The following is an 11,497-nucleotide window of genomic DNA, read 5'->3' as shown; positions in this document are numbered from 1 at the left end:
TGCTGCTTTGAGCAGTAGTACAGGGCTAAGATGGATACTATCTGAAAGTTGAGGATAAAATTCAATGTTAGAGACATCCTGCAATATGCACTTCTTTTCAGTGCTAGAAGGCATAAACAATTGGTAATTGATGAGCCTATTGAAGTCTCCTTTAAGTTCTTCAAGCCACGAGAAAGTATACCTGAATTCTTTTATCACATAAAACCTTCAGTTGAGTCATAGTCACATTTCTGAAAGAAAAAAGTGAAAAAAGTGACCAAAAAGTGAGCAGCTTTACGATTTCTGCTTTATAAGGACATTAGTGGAAGTGTTTGCTAAAGAAACATTTGTTACACCAATTTTCAATGCACAAATTTCAAATTGTACGTTCTGGGAAGACAACTCCATGGGAAAACTTGAAAACATCAACACACACCAATGGCCCAAGGGACTCTCTTTTCATTTTCAAAAAGAGGGAAAAAAATGGATTCATGGACACACATTGGATATTTTACATGAATAAGAGAGAGCAATCCTGACACTGGAGAGTGTTAGACATCAAATAGCTTTGGTGGCTGAGTAAGAATGGTGTCAATACTGAAACACTTGATAAGTGCAGAAGTCACTTAGTACTTACAAATCTCTCTGCCACCTTGCTTTTGACAAGATTTAAAAAAACAAGTTTTTTTAAGCATTTTTCTTCCTTCCTGCAGTTTTCCTTCCCTGTTTCCTTAAAGTTCTTGCTGTAGTTTGAGTTGGTATTAGCAGAGTAATGCTTGGATGGTTACATACATGGCTGGGCTAAATTCAGCTCCTGTCTCGGGCTGTGCAATGGGATGGTCTGCAAGGTCAAACCCCAACACTTGGATTCTAAAAATAGTCTATACTGGTAACAAAATGTGCAGTTGCAGATCCATCCATAACCCCTTAACTTTGATGCATTGCTAAGGTGATAGGCTATGGTAATATTAATAATTTCAATTATGTTTCTCTGACAGAGAAGAAAGATGAAAAACCCAAGCATGATGAACAAGGAGGGGGACGTTCAATTTAGCTAGAGTTCCTGGTTCTATGAAGGATGTGCCCCATTTTCCAACCTTCCCTTAGAAGCAAAGTTGGATCCACATTGCCTGTGACAGCTCACTCTGAAGTGAAGCCCTGAGAAGGGCTGTGACATTAGGTGTCATCCCCAGCACCCAGTCCAGACCCTGACCTCTGTCGACACTGCAAACCCTGGTACTGGAAAAGGCTGGTTTTGCAGGACAGTGAAGCTGCACAGCACTGCTACAGAGACGACTTACCTGAGACAAGAAAACCCAAAGGTGGGTGGGATTTTTTGCATGGACAGATTAAATGTAGGCATGTTATATATATGTAGGAATATTATTTAAAGCTAATACTTGCTGGCAAAGAAAAACACCCAAACCCTTCAGTGATAATCAAAGTACCACTTTCTTCTCACATTGTTTTCTCCACAAAAAGGTAAGCCCTACCTCCGAGAGGTGGATCTAATCAACCATCCCCTCCAACACCAGTCTCAGTAGCAGCAAATTGGCTTAAACCGAAAGGATTTTTTGAAGCAAGAATGAAAAAACTTCAGGATATTTCAGAAGCAGCAAAGCAGCTTCTGGGATTTAGCAACAGAGATGTGGTGGAGAATGAGGGTTTGGTGTTTTGTAGCTTAGGTTGTAATCATCTTGGGATAGAGCTTCAGCAGGTACGGTTTAACAGCAGGAGTTTTGCAACAACCACTCCAAGCCTGAAATCCCAAGTCTGGCTATTTCTTCCAGCTTTGGACTGGGCAAGTGGCTGCAGGTCTTTGGTCACTGAAGTCCCTTTTACAGAGGACAATAGCACATTGGAGTGCGATCACAGACATGGTCAGGAAGACTTCCTGGGGTGCACAGGGCAGACAAGACTAAGAGTCCCAGGCTGGGGTGGTGGTAACTGTTCCCTGATGAACAGAGCTTCCTCACAAAGGTGAGACACTGCTGCTTGTTGGGGTGGTGCCCGGGTAGATGCAGGAGGGTGTTTGAGCTGAGACACTGCTGGTTGTGTCCAAAAGGAGCCCAAAGTACAGGCAGATGATCAGCACTGGGTAAAAGCCAAGCATGGAGGCCATTTAGGTTGTTTGCTCCTTTTTGTTGCTGTGTGCTTTTGGGGCACCAGGCTTTGCTTGTGTGATGCTCCTCATTCTTGCCGTTGCCAGCAGCCTTTGGTCCCAGGAGAGCAAAGTTTACCTTCACACTGGTCCCTATTACAGGCATGGCACCTTCTACCTCTGAGCTGGATCTCACAGAGCAGAGCTGGTTCCACATGGGCTGAGGAGAGGACAGACACCCAGTAGGTACGTTTGTGAGGGGCTCCAAGGATGTGGAAGGCACTGCACCTCCAGAAGAGAATCACAGGAATAGGCATCGTACAATGTGGTCATTCATCTGAAAGTGGGACAAACCCTAGTCTTGCCATGGGCATTTGCAACAGACTGGTTGAGAGATCCCAGCATGTGAGGATTTTAATCAGATGTCCACCTACAGATACTGTAGGGCTGTTACTTTCATTTACCAGAAAGCCTGCTAGATGCCTGTTTCACGTTTAGAAAAGGAGAATGTTTCGTTAGCTTTTAACTGTTTAAGAAAATGAATTGAGGAAACCAAAATGCTGTGAAGGATTAAAAAAAAAAAAAACACTACACATTCAAACAAGCAAAACATCCTAGGAATATTTGAAATAATTCTGTGATATTTTCAAAAAAGGACAGACTTCAAGAAAAGCTAATAGAATATCACAAAAATAGTTTTCATAAACAAAAATAAGCATGAACTGATACAAAGCTGGGAAAATGAATGTAAGGAGATACTTATGTTGTCCTGAAATGAGCAGAGTGCACCCAATACTAATAATTCAAACAAGAAATTTGGTAGCAGCTATGTGGTGCTGTACTTGAGGGAAAGCGGGGAGTAACAGAGTGCAGTAACATGGAGTTCCAACACACAGATAACTGCTCAAAAGTATGTGGATTGCAACTGGCAAAGTTTGTGTAGAAAAGGGAGTCAGTTTAACAGAAGAGTAGAAAGATTTCAGGCAAGGCTAAAATAGCTCAGTGTTACAAGGAGGGGAAAGATTATTTGAAAGGATGATAAAGCCTTGGAGGGAAAGAAATATCAAACAGACTTCAGTGTTCAATTTCAAGTGTTTTTTTGTTTGATGCCATTTTAAAGAGCAGTTGCTGCTTTACAGGAAAATGTAGTAGTACTATTTTTAGACATAATGCATGACAGTCACACAGTTTCTCTTCCTTCGTTCCTTAGTAGTAAGAACATTTCGTGTCTCACTTCCTCCCATCTTGTTAAGTACTGTTAAAAGAAAACTTTCTTAGGCAGTGATTTAGCAAGAAATTCAAAAGTTGATTCTTTAACTAGAATGACGCTCTGATAAAATATCAACTAAACTTACAAGCATTTGGGAAGCAGCTCCTGAAGGTGCTTTGCTGCCCTCCTGGAGCAATGCCTCACATGCTTTCCCCACTGGGATGCAGCATTTGAGGTGTGTGCGTGCAGGGGGTGCCAATTAAAACTGAACATTTTGCAGCCATCCCAAAGAACAAGTCAGAAGTTATTGAGTTTGCAGAGAATATAAAGAACATTTATGAAAGGAGACAAAGATGTACATGGCAGGAAGAGCTCATTTACCAAACCAGAGATGGACTCTGTTGAAAGAGAGATTCTCTCTAAGTACTCACCAGCAAGGAAGATACCTGAAATAAGGGGGTTATTGTTTAGCTCCCTTTAACAACATTCACTGGTAAGTGGCCTGCCTTTGGTGGAAGCATGCAGTCAGGCCTCAGTCACTTCTCCAGCTGACTAGGTGAGACCCTTGGGGGAAGATGTCTCCACATGGCAGCCCTCAAGCACAGCCCTGACCACATGCAGCCACTGTGGCTGTAATGACCAGGAGCTGCAGAGACCCAGGCACCTGCAGGGGTTGCACTCCTGCTCACAGACCCTGGCTGCATCTGAAGGTGATGAAAGAAATGGCATCAAATCCAAGACATGGTGTAACAGCAATGAAAACGTTTGGTGGGAAGCAGAGGTAGGAGCTGGCATTTGCTGGTGGTGACCCAGGGCTGGTTCCAGCACTCAGCTCTTCAAAAAAGCATTGCAGCAGGAGCTACCTTAAGGGTGTTTCAGAGAAGAGCAGTGACTGGCCCTGCCCTTGCTCAAGCCGACTGCTTCAAGAAAAAAGTGAAACCCCATTTATCAGATTTGCTTTGCTGTAATACAGATATTAGAAAAGAAAGTTCTTACCTCTTTGTGCTCTTGTTTTGCAGCTGCCTTTATGGCTGGCGATGAGAGCTTGAACTGGAATGATCTCCTCTTCCCCTGCTGAACAGGGACATCTTATCTCTGTTCACTGATAACTTCTGCAGTTATGAAGGGTTATTTTTAAGTTAAAGATTGACTTCTGGTTTAGATGCTTGAGTCTGCTTCTCTATCATATAATAATCCAAGCAGGATACCCAAATCACTACCATATCAAGCCATGAGGCATTTCTCCATCTCCTTTTTCCTTCTTTTCTCCCTCAAAAACCCAGATCCTAACAGGAATCTCAGCATCAGGAAGCACTTCAGTTTTGCTGATGTTACTGTTTACAATAGTATTTTGGAGGACTTAGAAGAAGTGGCTTTTGTTTGTAGCTTTGATTTGAAAAGTAGAAAAGAATAGATAACATTTCTGTTGAGGAGAACTTCTCCCAGGAAGCAATATTTCCCTCTGTGCCCACTCTGGAGAAGTAACTCACTAGTGACCTAAGAAATTTTTCTAAGCTTGGCTGCTCATTGGTTTGCAGTCAGATAAACACTGGTATAAAAAGGTCCTACTTGGGAAGACAGCTGGTGCTGTCTTTTGCTCCTTTCACAGCAGAAGGTTAATAGGAAAGAACTGTGGGAGGTACAGCCGAGTACCAACGATGCGCACTAGTGTGTAAGGCTGAGCTGCTAACATGGTTCATAATGCCCTTAAAATGCAGTGAACACCAAAAGGGAAATTACATGAAGAATATTCTCTATATTCTGCCTTGCTGGGATGGCATTTGACCTCCACATCTAAGTGCTTACATGTGGATAGCCTCACGAGCTTCTTGCTGCCAGTTCTTCCATCCCAGTGGGGCTCTGAAGTTGTACCAAATTTTAGGTGCTTGTGCACAAGTTTTTATCCTTATCATCCTCTCTTCTGAAAGATCTGCCATTCAAGTGATCAGATTCAGCAACAAGCATCAGTCTTCAAAGGAAGGGCAAGATCCTGTCTCAGAGCCTTACAAAGACCTTTTCTTCTTCTAAATACTTGTTTTTAATTTGATTCATATATAAACACTCATTCACAAATGAAATGCAAAAGTTGGGGGGTGGAGTTAAATGTTTATTTGCATTTATTTAAAGTAACTATTTTTACATGAATCCTGCCTTTGTTTATCCTAACCTAAAATGTTTCACACTGGAGTTACTCCTGAATTGCAACAGTATGAGTGAGATTAGAAATAGGCCTACTAAATTTAGTTATTCAACTATTGGCTTATTTATCACTTTATATTACTGAGAAACTATATTATTGGGGGGAAAAAAAGAGCAATTATTACTTTGTAGCTTACTATTTCATTGCTAATTGCTTCTTATTTTATTACCCATAATTTGGAACAAGGTTTAGAGTCCACAGTGTAAGAGATTTTTTTTTTTTATGGTCATTATTCCATTTGTAGAGTATTATAAACATTACCAACGTTGTTTAGAAGCGTTTTTTAAATGCAGGCAGCTTTATCTCTTTAATAAAAAGACTCTTTGATGGTAGCTTATTAACTACAAGAAATTAAAGCACCAACTTGAATAGTTTAGCTGAGTGCTGGCATGGACAACTCATCTTTGAAATACAATAAATGTTTCAGTAAAGGAAATAGATTATTTACAGGAAAATAAAAGCAGTACTAAAGCAATAGGATAAAGGGGTGGGGGGAGGGAAATCAATGTCTTTGTTTCCCTTGTCCTTTGAGTATGTGAGCCCTCCAAGGGAGAGATCATCTCCTGCTTCTTGTTCCTAATACTACACCAGGGCAGTAGCCTCAGTGGTTTACAAAGCGATGGTACAAACAAGAGTAACAATTTCATTGGCATTTCAGCCTAACTAGCATGCCTTAACTGTTACATTAAAAAGGTATTTTAAGTAATTACACTACTAAGTTTGAGTGAGCAAATATATAAGAAATATGCTGTTAGGAGCAATTATTTCATTGACAGAGAAATGATACCATGTTTTTTAACAGTACCTGTAACTCTACAGGCTTCAGCTAGAGGTAGTTGATATTTTCCATTTCTTGAAGCTGTATTGCAGGAACATTGGAATATGTTCATGCCCTAAGCAGCAATACCTGGTTATTATTGCAACTTTCTGTTGTTGCTCGAGATACTGCTTTTATAGAACTTCTCATCATCTCCTAGAAGTGTAAGCGTGGAATGGAAAGGCCCCTTCACTCAATGCCCCAAATACCTTTCCCTTACAAGGATTTCTGCTTCTGCTCCCTGTGCTGATCATCTCAGCCCCACCACCTCCTCACCACCTCCTCACTCCTTCCCACTTCACCTTGCAGTTGGAAGAGTATTTCCCAGCCCTCGTCTTTCGAGATAATCCTAACTGATGCCAAAACCCGGGACCACAAGTTAAGCAATGTTGCCTGCTGCAAGAGCTTATCAGCCAGTGGAGCAAGATCACACTGGTAGAGAGGTAAAGGTCCTCAAGACCCTGAATTAGTAGTTACCTGACAGTCAGTAACTGCACCCAGCTATATCAGGGGAAGGAGATTAATTTAGAAAAGGCCTCCTTACCCAGATGAGAGATTGCACAGTGCTTCACAAGGGTGGTGGCTACCGACTGTCCTCTCTATCGAGCAAGATGTTCAGCACCTTCCAAGAGCAGGCCACAGATTCAAGGTAGTCTAGAGGGGAAGAGCAGTAATGTGAAGGCTTCTCAGTGACTGGTGGCTACTTCAGCCAGCAATCTGTGCACAGATCTCCAGGCGTGCAGGCGTTAAGTGATACACCCTGGGAAGGAATGAACAAGTTCTACTTGTCCAGCACCTTTTCCAGTACACTGCACTTGATGCTGAAAAATGAGACTGTCCTGGTTTTCCAAAAATGAGCTTTTGAATTCATTTTGCTTAATGATTAAGCAAAAGTATTTTCAGATATTAAGCACACTGAAATGATGGCAAAAAGTTATTCCTGTTTTGAGACAGAATCATAGAATAGTTTGGGTTGGAAAGGACCTTAAAGATCAGCTAGTTCCAATCCCCCTGCTATGAGCAGGGACACCTCCCCCTAGACCAGGCTGCTCAAAGCCCCATCCAGCCAGGAGGATACCAGGGAGGGGGCATCCACAGCTTCTTCAGGCAACCTGTTCCAGTGCTTCACCACCTTCATAGTAAAAAAAGTCTTCCTGACATCTAATCTAAATCTACCCTCTTTCAGTTTAAAACTGTTACCCCTCATCCTATCACTACACTCCCTAATAGAAACTCCCTCCCCATCCTTCCTGTAGGCCCCCTTTAAGTACCAGAAGGTCACTATGAGGTCTCCCTGCAGCCTTCTATTCTCCAGCCTGAGCAACCCCAACTCTCTCAGCTTGTACTCATAGGGGTGGTGCTCCATCCCCCTTATCTTCATAGCCCTCCTCTGGACTCTCTCAAGCAGGTCCAAGTGTTCCTTACACTGGGGGTCACAGAGCTGAACACAGTACTCCAGGTAGTCTCACTAGAGTGGAGTAGAGGGGGAGAATCACCTCGCTCAACCTGTTGGCCATGCTTCTCTTGATGCAGCCCAGGATGCCACTGGCTTTCTGGGCTGTGAGCACACATTACTGGCTTGTTCAGTTTTTCATCCCCTTACACCCTCAAGCCCTTCCTAGGCAGGGCTGCTCTCAATCCACTCACCCTCCTGCCTGTATCTATGCTTGGGATTGCCCCAACCCACGTGCAGGACCTTGCACTTGGCTTTGTTGAACTTCATGAGGTTTGCACGGACTCACCTCTCAGGCCTGTCACAGTCCCTCTGGCTGGCACCCCCTCCCTCTAGCACTATCTACCACACCACACAGGTTGGTGCTGTTGGCAAAGCTGCTGAGGTTGCACTTGATCCCACTGTCCATGTCAGGGAAGCTGCTGAACAGTGCCAGTGCCAGCACCGACCCCGAGGAACACTTCAGACAGCTCTGCTCAGCCAGGTGACAACAGCATTCCCTCAGGTGCTCTCTGTGCAGGTGAGGGTTTTGTCCAGCTGAAAGCAGACATCAGAGGCTGACTTTCAGTTCACAGGGCAAAGCTGGTACTAACCATGCAGTGCTTGGTTTATGCTGCTCTTCACACTGCCTCCTCCCATCTTTCTGTGAGGTCACGAGTCGCCGAGGCGGTGCTGTGTGTGATGTGTCCCAGAGCAAACACCTGCAACACCACACAGTTAACTCAGTTTGACACTCCACTGAGTTCTGCACCTCAGCTGGGTGTCCCAGGAGTAGCAGCCTCTGAAGAAAGGCTCATGAGGATTTTTCCATTGCAGTCATTGAGGCATATCTGAGAGAAGGCCAAAGTAAGCAGCTATTCTTTTGACAAATACAAGTTGTTCTTAAATACCTTAGAAATAAAAGAATCCACTCCTTATACATATATAAATGTGGAGCGTGGAGACTCCGCACCCTCCATTTGCCCTGCAGGTTATTCCATTTTGTGGGAGATGCAATAATGTCTCAACAAAAACAGAGAGGCAGATAATTTCAAGACTAGCACGTTTGGTTAGAAAACTAATTCATATCTGGATATCTTACTAGACTCCTGCACATAGGCACTGAGCCTGCTAACAGCTGAAGTGGGACCATGACTAGCGGATCAGGCTTTTTGGCCAAGATGTTATAACCTTAGTCACAGCTTCTGTGGAAAATAATTCTCTGCTCTTTCCACAAGGGTCTACATTTAAAATACTTCCCCTACAGACAAGTATTTTTTCTCTCTTCATTGCAGTCTTTTCAAGTAAAGAAGTTTCTCCTGTGTTCAAAGGCCTTTCAACAAAAGTGTAGCATGTGCCTTGACATGGCTTAAAAGCCAATGATGGCTTTACATTTTTTCTACTATAGGAACCAGAACACAGAGCTAATATTTTTATCTCTCTTAACTTCTATGCAAAAGACAGTTCTGAAAATTGCTGTTTTGGATAGAAGTCATTAATCCCACACTCCCAAGTACCTATATCCTTGTATAAATTTTGAAATTTTGGTTGAAATATTTGAGATAATTCATTACAATGCAGAAATTTTGTATCCCCTCACTCACTGCATTTCAGAGGGAATTAAGTTTTAGGGTGAGTGAAAAACACAGAGAAAATCCCATTATAATAAAGTTTTAAAAAAAGCATTTTAGTCATTAGCTCTGAAGAGACCAAATGCACAATCAGCGGTTAGAGGAGCAGCTCCACCCTGTAACCCCTCCCCTCTTGCCTGGAAGCCAGTCTTTAAGGGGGACACAGACAGAACAGGAAGAAAATTATCTTCTCCCCTTTTACTATAAACCATACACCCTCTCCAGCAAGCTGGGAAAGGGGAAGGCTGGGAAGGGAACTACAGCTCAGGTACACATTGCCTGGATAGATGCTTAAGCCACAAGACTCTTCTGCTCAAGATAAGCAACACTATTGCCAGCTTTGGCTTTCTTGTGTTTTTAATGAGGGTTTCCTGATCAGCCCCCTGAATACAAGGCTGGCATCACCTACCTTTGAGAAAAGCTGCTAGGCTCTCCCTGCCATGCTGAGAAGAATGTTAGGGCAGCCTGCACTTTGCTCCTTAGCTTGCAGGGCCTCCTGATAGCATGGACCTGTGTCCAGTGCATCACTGCAGGCACTGCTCCCCTCTACTGGGCTCCAGGCTCCCCTCCAAGGCTCACCCCAAACTGATCATCCAAACCCCTCCTAGTAGTGGAGTGCTACTGGACAGCCTAAGCAAACAACTCCACGTCTCCAAAATCTGGCTCTTAACCACCCACCACACCAGTCTGACACACTGATAGCTTTTGTTCCATGTTTATTGGCATGACCACACGGGATTCTTTGGTTGTTCCCTAGATGATGGGACAGACAGTCCCAGCATGGGATATCATGTTGGATACAGATGGATATCCTTTAATCACAGCATCATTTAGGTTGAAAAAGACTTCTAAGATCATGGAGCCTAACCATAAGTCTCAATCCATGACATAGTTACATAGAAACTACCTGTAATGAAACACTGAAAATTCAGAAGTAGGACTTTTTTCCACTACTTCTCTACCTATGTGGAAAACCCACAATACCATGTCTTTTTTTCTTTACCAAACTTTTTGTTTAGCAGATTTTTGTATGTCTTACACCAGAGGTGTAAAAATCTTACATTACAGAAAAACACATAGAAACCAAAAAAACTTATTCTGACATCCCCCTTCCCATGGTGCCTTCTCTCATGAAGGCTCTAGAGCCTACAATAGTTTGTCTTCCTGTTGATACTTACAGGAAAACTGGCTGGGCAAGTAGATGCCCTCAGCGAAAACCTACCTGGGGAACACACACAACAACATGTGCAGATAATTTAGCACAGGAAAATGGGGACTTAAGATAATGGTGTAATGAAATGGACCCGGCTTTCTTGTCATATTTGAGAAGTACAAATACATTTTATGTCAGCTTCAGTTTCTCCACTTGCAATAAGTCTGTTTTCATCTGCCTGATCATTTACTGTTGGGGTGAAGGAAAAGTTATTATTGAAAGTATTGCTAGAGGCAGCACATCTCTCTCTTCCCAAAGCAGTAATTAGATTCTTCTATATGAGTTCTTCATATAACTCTGAAATGTGGACTTAAGGAGTCCAAACCATCCATTTAGTACCTTCTGAGTGATCTCAGCTGAATACAAAGGTGTCAGACATGTCAGATCCTTCACTGGTGTGCAGCCTTCCCAGCCAGGAGTAAACACATCTTTTATCTACCCAGGCTTGCTCTTAGCTGGGAGGAGAGAAACGCTCTGTGGAGAGATTAAAAAGACACTGCAGCTCACACAGTTGAGGCTCTAGGTGAATGCTGTAAGGAAAAAAAAAAAAAAAAAGTGCTTTCTTCTCATAAATAGTCAATTTTCAAAGAGCCACATTTCAAACAAAAAAAAAAAAGTATCAGTCTGAAGTAGTGTGACTGATTGCCTTTGAATTATCTCAGCATGGTGTCATCCTATCTGGAGACTTCATTTATTCCTGTGACTCGTAATTGGGCCTTAAACCAGCTAAGAGATTTAGCAGGATCAAGCTCTCCAATTCAGAGCCCTGTGAGAACAGAGAGAGGTTTTGATCTTTAAACTGAAAGATAAATGGATGTTATCCAGGTGACATGTGCCACTAAGTACTGAAATAAGGGGTTTAGAGAGTGGGCTTTTTGGGTTTTGGTGTGTTCCTCTGCTAATAGCAAGTTACT

The sequence above is a fragment of the Merops nubicus genome, unplaced genomic scaffold, assembly GCF_000691845.1.
Source record: "Merops nubicus isolate BGI_N331 unplaced genomic scaffold, ASM69184v1 scaffold10222, whole genome shotgun sequence".
Lineage (NCBI taxonomy): Eukaryota > Metazoa > Chordata > Aves > Coraciiformes > Meropidae > Merops > Merops nubicus.
Note: the sequence above shows the minus strand (reverse complement) of the source record.